Here is a 14,595-nt window from a genome sequence, read left to right as displayed (position 1 = left end):
TTGCATTTATAAGATTAATAATCATTATTAATCTATTAAAAAAAAACACTTTAAAAAACAAATCAATTTTTTTTATCAACATTGTGAACCATTTTATCTATTGAGTGTCTTTGTAAAAAAGTTTGTTTTATTTTTGTTTGAACTTAGTTACTGCGTTTTTTCGAAATTAAACAAAATTTTCGTAAACACATTCTACCAAAAATATCACTTCTTTCTTTTAGTTCTTGAACTTGTAAATGTGCAGTTAAAAGAATCTGCTCTCTTAGGTGATGTAAAGTACAAATAGTAAAACTTTACGTTGATGAAGAAGTTTCCAAGTACTTGGTTTCGGAGTTTGGTTGAAAACTAATTTAACACACGATATTTTTACCAGTATCTCGAGAAGATTATCTCACTCATTTATGCAAATTTGTTTCGTTTTATTTAAAAAAAAAAATTCTTTACTGTCGTGCCAGTTAAAAAAACACAAGAACAAATAATTTTTTACTTGAATTAACTACATAACAGAACATAAATTTCCAACAAATTACGTTTTAAGGGAGTCGGAATGAGTCCTTGAAGTCAATCTGGGCCTTTACCTGCAACAAAAGAAATAAAAGTGTAAAAAAAACTATAGAGTTAAACCCACCCTCTTCTCAATTTCCCCATCCTTGCGTTCCCACGCGTGAGAAGCATCGTCTCGATTTCCGCCCCCAAATGGAGTTGTCTGATACGAAACACAAAACTACAAATTTGGAGCAAAACTCGAAAAAATGCCCCCACACATGTTACGATAAAAGCACATTTCTCATTTATTTATTTTTGTCGAAATAATAGTCCAAATACCTTTGTCCGTTTACCACAAAGGCACACAGAGAATTGAGCTTTTACTCAAAACACCTTTTAATTAACGGACAGACTACTGTTGCAATAATTGTTTCACCCTACGTTAGTTATAATTATTTTCTGGTCTGTGTTGATTCTTCGATAATTAATCCTTTGTGAGAGACATGTCGAGCGATTAAAGGAATTTCAAGCGAGACAAGGGGATAAAAGTAAAGTTTTTGTCTTTTTACGAGATAGGACGAGGTAATGAGTCAGAAAGGTGCTGATAACAACAAGAATTAACCGACAAAAGTAAGAAAGGCTTGAGAGAGTGCACTTTGAATAGTTTATCGCTAGGAAAAGGATTACGGGTTTTTGGCCAAGTTGATAAAGTTCAACGATAATTTAAGTTTAATTCATTCGTTCGATAAAAAACTTCAAATTAAACGTATTGCAGATATTTTGTATCAACTGCAACTTTACTCAAAACTAATCTATAATTAACGAATTAACGAAATATAGAGGCCGTAAAGCAACCCAAAATAGTCCGTAAAATAGTAGTTTTTAACTACTGTAACTTTGCTCAATACTAACCTATTGAGCTAAATACTTGTTTTTTTGTGCAAGATTTTGCTAAAATAGGCCACAAAATCAATATACGACCAAAAAAACGTCAACAAAATAAATATGTTGGTCGTAAAGTAACGCAAAATAGTCCGTAAAATAGTAGCTTTCTGACTCATATGTCGTTAATTACAATTAACGGTAGAATTGTCACAATTGATGTTGATTGCATAGTTTTTCTAATTTTATTTATTGTTTATTTTTTAGAATCATACATTAATGATCATAATTATGAAAATAATATGTAGTCCGTAAAGTAACAGCTTTTCTGACTCACGTCATTAATTAAAATCAATGGTAGAGTTGACACGATAGTCCGGATGTTTGTTGCAAAGTTATTAAAATTTTTACGTAATTTTAAAACCTACGTTTTCAATAAAATAATAATAACTTAATTGTTTATTTTTCCGAGTATATACACGGTGATCAAAAAATGACGGAGAACCTCAATCAAGCATTTTTGGAAAAGCTTCGGGAAGTATGTAAAAATGCTAAAAAATGTCTTTATTTTTTTGAATTTTGAATTTTACTAAGCTGACAACGTTGTAATGTAACATCAAAAATAATAAAAGTAGCGAAAAATTAAAGTAGTTTCTGTTTATCAAAAAACAAAAGAAAAATAATTGATATTAAAGTAATTCTTATCCAGTGTTGTCAGATATAATTTTAGTTAAATTCACCTACCTCTTTTTAAAGTTTTACACAAATATATTTTTACTGTTGTTAACAATGAAATAATTCTCTATGTTTTCGGAAAGGTAACAAATTAAGATAGATCAGAATTATAAAATTTATTCGTAAGCTTTGAAGCTTAATAGTTTCTAAACTTCGGCTTACAGAATTTTTAATTATTTTTTGTAAGTTTTTAGAAAATTTACCATAGAAGACCAACGAGCTTATCCGTCATTTTTTTACATAATTTTTAAAAATACATTTCTATGCTAATAATTTATTGTTTATTTTTCGAAAACAGAGATTAATGATCTTACTTTCTTGAAGCAACTTGATGAATAAAGATATAAATTTTTCAGCGATAGATTAGATTTTTTAAATTATACTAACAACATTAAAATCACTAAAACAGTTCTATGTCAGGACGTGTTGTTGTTACTGTTAGGTTGGTAACTTTCGCGCGCTTGTATTCCTTCCCCAGTTTTGCACCTGTCATGTTTTGCTGTCATTCGTGTCACACTTGAATTTAAAACGTGTAGATTTAACGCCGTTTAGTTGATTTCTTAAGTGTTAATAATCGTTTTTGGTTATTTAAAAGACATTATTACATTAATATAACGAACATTTTAAGAGATTTTAACAATTATTTTCAGGTAAATATACAAATTCTTAGTTAATTGTAAATGTAACCTATTATATTTCTTAGGAAAGTACTTCTACAAAAAGAATAATGATAATTCTGAGGCTTAAAAGCTGGTTACTAATGCTTATTTCTTTTAAGAACAAAAATCTGTGTTTAGGCTTTTTATTGAGCTATTTTTTTTGTTTTATAAAAAATGAGGTTTTTAGCATTATAGTATTTTGGGTTACATCTTGTCACCTTGCTATTTGACTGTCAGCAAATCAGAATAACAAAAACTAAAAATCATGAATAAAACTAAATAACAGAAAATAAATTGTAGAATATTGCTTAAGTCGTTATTTGTCCTGCATCCTACCTTGCATTACTAAAATATCATGGTAACTGTGACATTAAAAATTATTTTTTTGTAAATGTATAATAAAACATTTTAAAGTAAAAATTCAAATTGGGCGCGGTACGTACTACTTTTAACGCGGAGAGTTAGTAACTAGTAAATGGAGCGACAGAAAAGTAAATTTTTTTGTATTATTTTTTTAAAAGTTTTTTAAGCTTTTCTATATTGCCTGATGTAATTTTCGTATAGCAGTAATCAAATTACCAATGCATTTTTTGAACAACTACAACTTAGTGTTTTTAAATGCAACACTCTGTATTTTATATCGTATTCAATAAAAAAACTATTGTCATTTATGAATATACAGAGTGGTTATAAATGATTTTCATCTAGCCAGCTTTGGAATTTTTTTGCATGTAACTTTATTTGTGCCGCTCTACTTTTTTGAAAGCTCTAGTTCTGTCATTAGTGTCAGTTATTAATTAATAATAAATTGTTGTTAATTAATTTTTTATTGTTTCAACTAATTTCCAATAATAATTGATAATAATGTATACTTTGGAAGAAAACAAGTTTATAATTGATTATTTTCGAAGTGGACGCTTAGTAAACGGCGATTTTTTAATTTTGAGTTACAACAAGTGGGTACCCCTATTTTCGTAAAGCGGCATTTTTTATTTTACATGGAAAATTCACAGCTGGCTAGATGAAAATCATTTATAACCACTCTGTACTTTTTTATTTTGGTGTCACAATGAGTATTTTGTGGAACTGTTTTCAGTTGCAATGTTGGTACCGCATACGTCAAGTGTCAAAAATTTTAACTGTCAAATATAATAATAAAATTAAATTAAATAGCGCTCAATAGAAAAAATAGTATAAAAAACGCGTATTACAACATATCTTATCTTACTTGAGATTTTTCTCTGGGGCGCGAGTTCTGACACACCCTATATTGCAAGATAAAAATTGTCATTGCTATTGAGTAAAATATGTTTGAGGCATTTAAAGAGTTATAAATAACTAAAATAAGTTTTAGCCGACGAGTGCAACAAATCACTTTGATATGAGAAAAGAATGACTGGTCATTTCCTCTCTCGATATGAAAACTCATTGATCCAAAAATTTCCATTCGAATAACCAATTTTCCTAATAGCTCAATGCTTGCAAAAACGTAGAACGTAACAGAGAGCTCGTTATGTTGTGTTGTAAAAGGTTGCCAGAGATTCTTAATTAAATAGAATCAAGTTGACGTTTTTGCAATAACCCTTTTCCTTTCATCCCTCGAGAATAATAGTCAATGCAAATTGACAATGAAGCCTTGGCGAAAAACATTATTAATTAATACTAAAAAAAAAGAAAAACAGCCGTTCGCACAATTAAATCACGCCAACAACAGCGGACACCTTAATTTCCCGGAACAAAACTGCGAGTTGCGAGATGCTCGTCTTATCTCGCATTCCCAGGAAGTTGATTAATTGAAAATAGAGGGGTTGATAAACGACTCCTCATTACCCTCGACTAAAGGGGCTCGAACCTTTGTTGCCATAAACCTGATTTATTCAAGCGGTTTTTTTAAATATAAACACAAATTACGAGCGAGTTTTCACGTCATCTTGGCACGAGTTGTGATCTCTATTGGAAAAAAATACAACAAGATAAATCATGCGTTCGGTCGGCTCGTTAAAGCAATAATCTCTCCTTGCTTCAGACTTGATCGTAAATCTTTTTAACGACGCTTGCCGCGAATAAAATTACACTTTGTCTAACAGGTTCTTCATAATTTCCTGATCGAAGGAGAAAGTTGATAATTCAGTTTCGGAGCTTTCGATCAAACGGCTCACAAGCTAAATCCCTACTATTTTGTTTACCAAGACATAAAAATACAGGGTGATTTTTATAGGTTCTACATTAGAAACTTTTTAACTTCCAATATAGATACGGTTTTGAAAAGTTTTTTTTTGTATACGCTCTCGAAAATAGCTGTTTTAGAGACTCATTTGAGTCCCTAAAATGAGTCTTTTCCGGACTCAATAAAATAGTACGCAAGACAGTTATTTTAGGTACTCAGTCCCCAAAAACAGTTTTTGTGAACTAAAAAATGAAATTGGTTACTAAGGTAAAAGATTTTTTTTTAATTAGTAAGAGGTGTGAATTCGTGTCTAAGAGCTTTAACAAAAAAATCTTGTATGCACCACGTACGCAAAAGGTTTTAGGTGACTCCTCTCGATTCGTCCTCTAAAACCCTATTTTGCGTACTTGTTACATAAATAGCTATTAAAAATTTTTTTCGATTTTTTCTTTTTTCTACTTTGTCAAGAATCGTCGTTTTTACACTTTTCCTTTCAGTTTTTTCGATTTTTTTTTATTTCAATACTTACCATTAAAGTATTGTGAAATGTAGATTTGAAAACGAATTTCTTATAAGAGCATTAAATTAATAAGACAAAATTCTTGACCACTCGTATCTTTTTTTTTATATTTTTTTAATTTTTTGTTTTTTTCTACTTTCTCTCAGAAGGTGTTTTATTCTTTTTTTATCTGTTTTTTATTATTTATTATTATAGTATTTTTTTTTACTTTTTAAACCTTAAATTTACACATTTTTAATTTTTTTATATGAATTTCTGATATAGGAGTAAATATTTTACTATCTCCTTTAGATAGATAGATAGATAGATTTATTGATGTTTAAGACAACCTGTCATACATAGGTCAAATAATACAAAAAATACAAAAGTTACAGGTTAAAATTACAGAGAAAATAGTCCTCAACATTATATAAACACTTTTCAATTAAAAATTTCTTTAAGTTTCTTCTTAAAAAGACATGTAGACAAATTACAAAAGTCAGTTGGCAATATATTATAAAATTTAGTACAAAAATACCTTGGTTTTTAGTTATTTTTAGTTCTCGACTTTTTTCTTTTATTTTTTGTCACTTCTTTAATTTGTCTTGCTTTCTTAATTTTTTCTGCTTTCAATGCTTAACACTAAAGTGTTGGTTAAATGTTAAATTTTTAAAATTAAAATCTTATTTTACACTTTAAACACTCACTTTTTTTCTGTGTTCTTACATGGCTAAATTCATATTTTCTGTTATATTTTCTATTGTCTTTCTAATTTATTTGTTTTGTTTTTGTTTACTTTCTCAAAAAACGTCGTTTTTACAGTTTTTTTTTTGTCTTTTTTTGTTTTAATATTTACCATTAAAGCGTTTGTGAATTGTCTGTTTGAAAAACCAAAAAATGTTTTATTTGTAAGATTATTAAGAAAACGAAATTTTAAAACTATTAATAGATATTTATTCGTGTAAATCGGACTCTTTATTTGACCGAGTGGATGTTTAAACCACGAGTGTAACGAGTGGTTTACCATCCACGAGGTGGAATAAAGCGTCCAATTTACACTCAAACGAGTGGAATACAACATTTTATTCTTCGAATTAGAGTCAACAAGGCTTAAACTTGCTTTAAATCTGTTAAAAATAATTTGACGTTTTGTATTGAGAAATGCCAAACAGTTGTCAAAACTTCCTTACACGGGAGAAAAACCGTAAATTTTGACAGTGTCGGAGAATAAAAAAAATTAATAGGTGGAAGAGATGTTAATTAAAGTAAAATAAAATGTTTTTCCGTGTGTTAAAATTAATGTTTTGTGATCACTCCGATCTTTTTTTTATACTCTTTCACTTTGTTTTCTACCTATTTTTTTTTATCAGTAAGTGTTTACCTTCTCTTTTTTTGCTTTTATTATTTATCATTAAAGTCTTTTTTGTTTACATTTTTATCTTTAATTTTACACATTCTTAAATTATTTATATACATATTTCTGTTCTCTGTTATATTTTAAACATTGTACTATCTAATAAAATGTTTTTTCTTGTGTTAAAAGAAAATAAATTTAATTTGTATTTACGAAAAGAATAACACAACTGTGAAAAAACTTTTTTCAGTGAGAAATAATTCCATTTTTGTTTAAAAAAGTATTCCATGGCAAACTATGCGAAATCTACAATGGATAGTAATAGATTTCTTCCCTTGTAAAAAAAGTTAAAAGAATTTGGAAATTTGGAAATTTAGGTATAGGGAATGTTGATACAAATCGATGCAGAAATAAATTCTCTTTCATTTAGTCCAGAAAAAAATGGGGCCTTCTATTTGAAAAAGTTCAGTTACGAGTATTTGAATTTTCCCAAACGTAACCTTAAATTTTGGGGGTTTGTTAATTATTTTTCCAATTATAAATAGACGAAAAAAAAAGATCTAACCTTTTGTTTTCATAAGCCCAAATATGATTTAAAAATAATTAAAAATGGTAGAGTAATTGATTTTTGGAAAAAAAGATGCAAAATTCAAAAAGGCTAAACATTTCAAAAACGGTTAAATTTAGGTATAGGTAAGTCTGATAAAAACTCTTTCAAAATCACTTGAATAATCCAAAAACGAAATAAAAAACATAACTTTTTATTTAAAATAACGAAGATAATACCCATCTTGAAAATATTTCCATTCAGCAGGATCTAAACGATTATGGCTAATGTCAAAATTGATAAATATCACTGTTAGAACTCCCAATACTTCTGATGTAGGATTTAGCAGAAACAGCCTGTATACACGCTTTTTGATAACCAATTTTAAAAAATCATACTAGCCTTGAAATTTGACAGTTGACAATCTTGAGCTACTTTACAAAATTTTTTCGGTCATCAAATGCAAAAAATAATGTTCACTTATTGCAAAGAATTTAAAAGCTGTGTTTTTTTGTATGAACCCCTGCAAATAGCAATTTCGACAAAAAAATTACATGTGTCAAAGCCATGGTAAAAAGTACCAACAACTTATGTTCAAAAATAGGAAGCTTTCATTTAAAATTTTAAAGTTAGCGTCAATTTCGCATAGTTTGTTGAAGAGTTTCTAAGGTAGGCCCTACAAAAATCACTCTGTATATAAAAACTTTCATCCACTGTATCTTTTTCATCTCGATGTTTTTATTTTGTAGTCAAAGGATCAACTCCGAAGTTTCACTCAACTTTATAATAATTTATTCTGATACGAGGCGGTTGAGACAAGGCATAAAAGCTTTTCCAATAAAAAAAAACGTATATCACAGCGTCGACAAAAGTTATTATAAACACGACCACAGACTTAGAACAAATAAAAACCACCGAAAGCAAGAGAATACAAGGTGTCTCAACTGTATAATTTTATTTGGATGAATAAATAAAAATAGGTGTTTATGTGCTTGACGTGGTGTTACAACAGAATTAAAAACGGAGCAAAACGTGAACAGAAAAACCCTAATTTATTCATAAAAATTTCTGGTGAATCCCCTATTATTTACTTTTATCGCTCACGTATCTGGCTTACTGGAAACTTTATTAAAGTCTGTTCCAGTAGTTATAATCCAGATTCACACAATTGTTTTTAGCTTCGTTTCTAATATTTCTATTACTCTAAGCTGCAGCTTATTAAGAGTAACTTCCTTTCTCATTATTTATGTCATATTAGAATTCGAATTTAGTTGTCCAATACGATAAAGTTTTGTTTGGGGATTGGAGTGCAGCTGCAATGTTTATTTCAAAAGCTCGCTTCACGATGGAATTGTTAAGAAATTTGTGCTGACAGCGTGTAAATAGAAATGGGAGTTACATAACGCTCTGATTAGCAATATCTAAATCGAGAATCACCACCTGGGTTGAAAAATCGTGTAGTATGTTATTGTCTTGAATATCAGCAAGGGATCGATCAACCCCCTTAAGGGAAGATTGGTGTAATAAAGAGGGAAACGAAATTGCAGTTTCGCTGTTTGTTCCAATTCCGAAAAAGGGTGTGAAATTCTTCGAGGGTGTCACATGTGGCCGAAGCTTGATATTTAATCGATTTACGAGTAAAATCAAAGTCGGTTTTAACACTACCACCACAGGCAAATAAAATAAGTTAGCAATTTTGGTTTATTTTGAAATTTGTTCACTAAAGTAAAACAAGCCATAAAGAGAGCATTGTTAAAATTTGTGGTCTAATTTTTAGCAAAAATTGACCAGAATACAAAGAAAAGCTATTAAATAACGGAAATGACTAGTTATTTCATAAAGTTAAAGTACAGAACAGATTTTTTTCTATTTCATACTGAATCTACGTCGTAATTTTATAAAACAAAGTTTGAAATTGACATTTTCTTCTAAATTTGGACGTCGGTGTGGATTTTTAAAGTAAGTATAAATTTATGTTTATTTCTAGAAAACACGTTTTTTTTAAATTTATCTGATTTTTTTATTGGTTATTGTAATATAAAGATTACACTATACATTTTATTCAAAAACTTTTCATTTAAAGTTAAATTGAAGAAACAACTCTACTTAAAAACAAACAAAATTTCGATGTCAAAACACAATTACATTTTTTTTAAAAACTTAAATATTTACTAGTTATTATTTTCTAGCACAAATGATTTAAAGAAACAAATTAAGGTGCTACGAATTTTGTCGCCAAAATTTTATCTAGTAATTTTTGTCAAAAGACATTACGAAGAAGTACTGTAAAAATTCACAGACACTTCTATACATTTAAAAATACATTTTCTAAGTTGGAAATATCAAGAGCAACGATTCTCAGAGATTTCTTTTTTAAAGTATTAATAATAACTTTTTTTGACGGTAATGGCCCTTACATTAAATAACAATAAAAATATACCACAAAACAAGTAACATATAAATATAATTAAAGAAGACTAAAACCACTAACCCAAAGAAACATTCAGGAAACGCTTGAAGGATTTAAAATTAAGTTTTTAAATGATAAACTAGAAATATATTTTTGCTTACTTTGAAAAATTTTATGCGTTATTCTTTATACAGGGTGAATGTAAAGTATGGAACCAAGCGGTTTTATTTTTAATCATTTGCCTCCAGAAAATAATAATTAATATAAATTGAAGTAAATAAAAAATGTGATTTTTTTGTCAAAATTGCAATTTATGTGAAATTTTTTTTTTTTTAAATTAAATATAAAGCAGATAGTTGTAATCCTTAGAGTATAGATTTTACGAGAAAAATGATTTTATAGTGGGTTGCTATTTAAAAAAATATTTTTTGTTGTAGAACTCAAAAACAAAAGAAAATTTCGAAAAATTTTATTCTTGTTAAATCATCACATTTTTATAGTACTTTATCACTCATCAATTAGTTTTTTCAAAAAATAAATAGTTTAAGCAAAAACGTTTGGTTCCATACTTTTCATTCACCTGGTATTATACCTATATAAATACACAAAATTTGAAAAGTTTAAGTTAACAATTGGTAAACTAGATCTAAAAATGTGTTACTTTTTTGTTTTATATTTATCAATTCAAAGCGTTTTTAGCGAGAAACTGATTTAATTAAAAAAAAAATGCCAACAGAAAGTAGAAAACATCGAAATTTAGTCTAAACTGTGTTAATTTTTATTAACAGATATGGGAGTGTTTTCCAATAAGAAACTCATATAAATTTATTAAATTCGAAAGATTTTTTCAAAATAAAGTAGAAAAGTAAAAATTGAACTGAAAATGCGTTGTTTTCACCTGTTTTTATGACTTTAAAAAGTTTTTAACAAAAACCTAACTGCATTGAAAAATTGTCAAAACAATGCAGGAATAAATGTCGAAAATTTGACTAAAAGCAGTTAGTTATTTTTTAGATTTGAAGCTTTTTCACACAGAATGTCACTTGATATGATATATTTTGCCAAAAACAAGTCAAAAAATTGCAGAATTATTCTTGCTTATGTAGAAAAATTCGGAAGGCAAATGATTTAAAAAATCGCTTTATTTCATACTTTTTGTTCACCCTGTATAATAACTAGTAAGAGTGTAAAATACCGAATACAGGTCTTAATAGTAACATACACAGTTTTTGAATCTAATTTTTTTTACTTCAAGCCACAAAATAATTATGTTAAAATAATAATTTTGTTAAAAGAAGTTTGCAGACATTTCCATAGACTTAAAAATGTATTTTCTAAGTTGGTAAATATCAATAGCAATGACTCTGAGAGATTTCGTTTGCAAAGTTTTTAAAAGATAAACTAGAGAGTTGTTAAAAAGTTTGGTGAGTTTTTCTTTCATCCAGCTGCAAAACTACATAATTAAATTATGTTCGTAAAACCGAGTTGTGTACATTCAGCTTTGTTGTGTATTGTAATTACATTTTGTTAATTAACATCAGCTAGTGACACAGTCAGAATACGAAGTTTTTATAAGTATTATTATTGGCAAAATTGGCTCGTAAGAACGTCGATAGTGCGCACTAGAGGAAATAAAAATTTCAAATCTCTTTAACTTTTATGTACATAGAGGATTTGATCGTCTAAGGTAAAGCTTTTTCTAGAACAAGAGCTCGCCGCTTACTATTTCTGCAAGCTCAAAGAACCGTATGACTGATATTTTCGAACCTCAAGTAAAAAGCCTTTCTTTTGTTGATAATTCCAAAAGCAGGTGCCTAAACACTCCAAACAAGCTATCATCTCGGAGATAATCCGGCTGAGGCGCACAACAGCATTAAACTAGATATTCCATTTGTGTCTTAAGCGAAATGTATGTTACCACAGCTGGTAAGACGTGTGGGGAACGTATTTCGAGATTATTACCAGAGGCAAGACAATTGGGGATCAACACAGGTCATCTAGACGTACACCGGAGATTATGCGATTCGAACAGTTTAGTTTATCCTCTGTCAATGTGGAACTAAGAGATTAGGAGGTTTATCTGCAAGACCCGGCCTTACACTATAATGTGACTAGCTTCATAATTGCCCCAAGGGGATATACACCTTCTTCGAGGTGCGGAAGCTACTAATGCTTCCTTATTTTTTTGTCAACCCGAGAAATCTGAACCATGTATTCAAGTTTCACGCCCGAATGTATTAAGGCTAAATTTAGAGCGTTTATCAAAGAAGAGATAATAAAAAAAAATGCTAACGAAAATTGATCTAATATGGATTATTTTCGATTGATATAAAAAAATTTAACCAGGAACTTATAAGATTTAAAAAAGTACAAAATGTAAACTGAAAATGCCTTGTTTTTACCTATTTTTATAAATTTATTTTAATCTAAAATGCATTATTCTTTATGCATTTAGAAGAAAGAAAGTCATAGAAACTGAAATACGTTATTTTTGCTTACTTCGAAAGATTTAATGCGTTTCTTATTAAGAAATCATGAAATTTTGAACGACTTTATCAAAACTAAGTAAAAAATTGCTAAACTAGGTCTGAAACTGTGTTACTGTGATTATGTTATGAATTCAGAGCGTTTTTAACGAGGAAATTATTAAATTTAAGAAATTTTTGCCAACACAAAGTAACCAATTTCGAAATTTAGTTTAAACTATTAAAAAATATAAAAGCGTTTGTCAAAAAATGTGTTAAAAAAACTTTTATAATTTGAAGCATTTTTCAACAAAAAACTAATTGTATTAATTTAAAAAAAAAATTGTCAGAACAAAATAAAAAATGTCGAAATTTGATTTACAATTTTTCATGAATTTAGAAGTGTTTTCCCTGGAAAAGGCACAGAATACAACATATTTTGTCAAAAAAAGAAAGAAACTTGTAAAAATATTTCTGAAAAATATGAACTTTGATCAAAAAATACGTTATTTTCGTCAACTTTTATAAATCTGAAGCATTTTTCAACAAAAACTAATTGTACCTACTTATAAAAAAATTTGGCAGAATAAAATAAAAAATGTCGAAATTTGATTTACAATTTTTTATAGATTTAGAAATTTTTTCACTGGAAAACTCACAGAATGCAACATATTTTGTTAAAAAAAGGCAAAAACTTGTAAAAATATTTCTGAAATACGATATTTTTTGCAAAACATTTTTTTTTTATTAATAAACCACGCTCGAAAGGTTTTGTTACAACTAAGTAAAAAATTGCTAAACTAAATTTGAAAATGTCTTACGGGATTTATATTGTTATGAATTAAGGGGGTTTTTACAAGAAACTTATTAAATTAAAAAAAAATTGCCAACACAAAAAAGATTTCGAAATTTAGTCTAAACTACGTTATCTTGTTATTAACAATGTTTTTAACGAAAAACTTATTATATTGAAAAGAAATTGCCAAGAAAAAGTAAAAAAATTCGAAATTTTGTCTAAACTGTGTTATTTTCTTTAACAGATATAAGAGTGTTTTTCAACGAGAAACTCATAGATTTATAAAATTCAAAAGATTTCATTAAACTAAGAAATTGAAAAATATAAAACTTAATCTGAAAATGTGTTTTCACTTGTTTTTATAAATTTAAAGAGTTTTTCATCGAAAATAAGCTGCATTCAAAAAATTTCAAAACAATACAGAAAATGTCGAAAATTGGTCTAAAAGCAGTTATTTTTTAGATTTGGAGGTTGAAAAAAGTAACAGGAATTGACATATTTTGCCGAAAACAAGCCAGAAAATTGCAAAATTAGTCTTGAAATGCAATACCTATTCGTATTTATTTAGAAAAATTTAATGCGTTTATTATTAAGAAACTTCCAGAAATCCGGAATGCAAAAGATTTTGTCAAAACTAAGTAGAAAATTAGAAAATTAAATCTGGAAATGTACCACTTTCATCTATTGTAATTCAGAGGTATTTTTAACGAGAAACTTTAATAAATTCAAACAAATTTTGCCAACACAAGATAGAAAATTTAATCTAAAATGTGTTATTTTCTACTAAGAGATAAAAGAGTGTTTTTCAATGAGAAATTTAAGAATTCAAAAGATTTCGTCAAAATAAAGTAGAAAAATTAGATCAGAAATACATTGTTTTCGCCTGTTTTAATAAATGTAAAGCATTAAAAAAACAATTTAACTGCATTAAAAAAATTGTCAAAACAAAATAGAAAATTTGAGTTGAAATGTATTTTTTCACTGTGAAATTTGCAGAATACGACATCTTTTGCCAAAAATAAGACGCTTTTGTTTTACAAACTTATGAACTTTAAAAGGTTTTGTCAAAACTAAGTGAAAAAGTGCAAAACTAAATCTTAAAATGTGCTACCTTAAATTAATTTTTATGAATTCAAAGCGTTTTCAACAAAAAACTTGTTAAATTCAAAAAAAATTCACCAACACAAGGTAGACAAAGTGTTTTTTAACGAAAAATTCAATTATTTAAAGGATTTCTTCAAAAGTAAGTAGAAAAGCATAAAATTTGTTCAGAAAATGTGTTGTTGTCACATATTTATATAAATTAAAAGCGTTTTTCATAAAAAAACAAACTGCATTCAATAAAATTGCTTGATTAAAAATATAGTTACAAAAAACTAGTATTTTGCTTTATTTGCAATTAATGTTAAAAATTACAATCGCGTTACAATCAATACAACGTTTGTATTTTTTCTGCTAACGTCCAATATACCTACAAGCATTACAAAAATTGCAACACAATATAATAAAAACAACCGTAAGGTCTCATTATTTTAATAATAATTGTGTTAGAGTTTATGAAGCTTAATTTCTTGCAAACAACTAATTGTTAGAGC

The 14,595-nt window shown here is 27.9% G+C and overlaps 2 protein-coding genes across 4 annotated transcripts in view; both read right to left on the bottom strand.

The window, feature by feature from the left end:
* LOC123008991 (potassium channel subfamily K member 17-like) overlaps window positions 1-14,595 on the bottom strand; it is a 153,095-nt gene that overhangs the window by 105,508 nt on the left and 32,992 nt on the right. The window lies entirely within an intron of this gene.
* The window catches only part of LOC123008990 (two pore potassium channel protein sup-9-like), a 91,685-nt gene continuing 77,560 nt past the window's right edge, over window positions 471-14,595 (bottom strand). For all 3 annotated transcript variants that reach the window (XM_044405071.1, XM_044405070.1, XM_044405072.1), the window contains one exon: window positions 471-578. The gene's annotated coding sequence lies outside the window, so the exon portion shown is untranslated. The remainder of the gene's footprint in view (window positions 579-14,595) is intronic.

This window comes from Tribolium madens, unplaced genomic scaffold (genome assembly GCF_015345945.1).
Source record: "Tribolium madens isolate multiple individuals breed KSU strain unplaced genomic scaffold, Tmad_KSU_1.1 Scaffold_71;HRSCAF=194;Tcas5.2_LG6, whole genome shotgun sequence".
NCBI lineage: Eukaryota > Metazoa > Arthropoda > Insecta > Coleoptera > Tenebrionidae > Tribolium > Tribolium madens.
The sequence above is the reverse complement of the archived record's forward strand: the minus strand, read 5'-3'. Positions and strand labels throughout refer to the sequence as shown.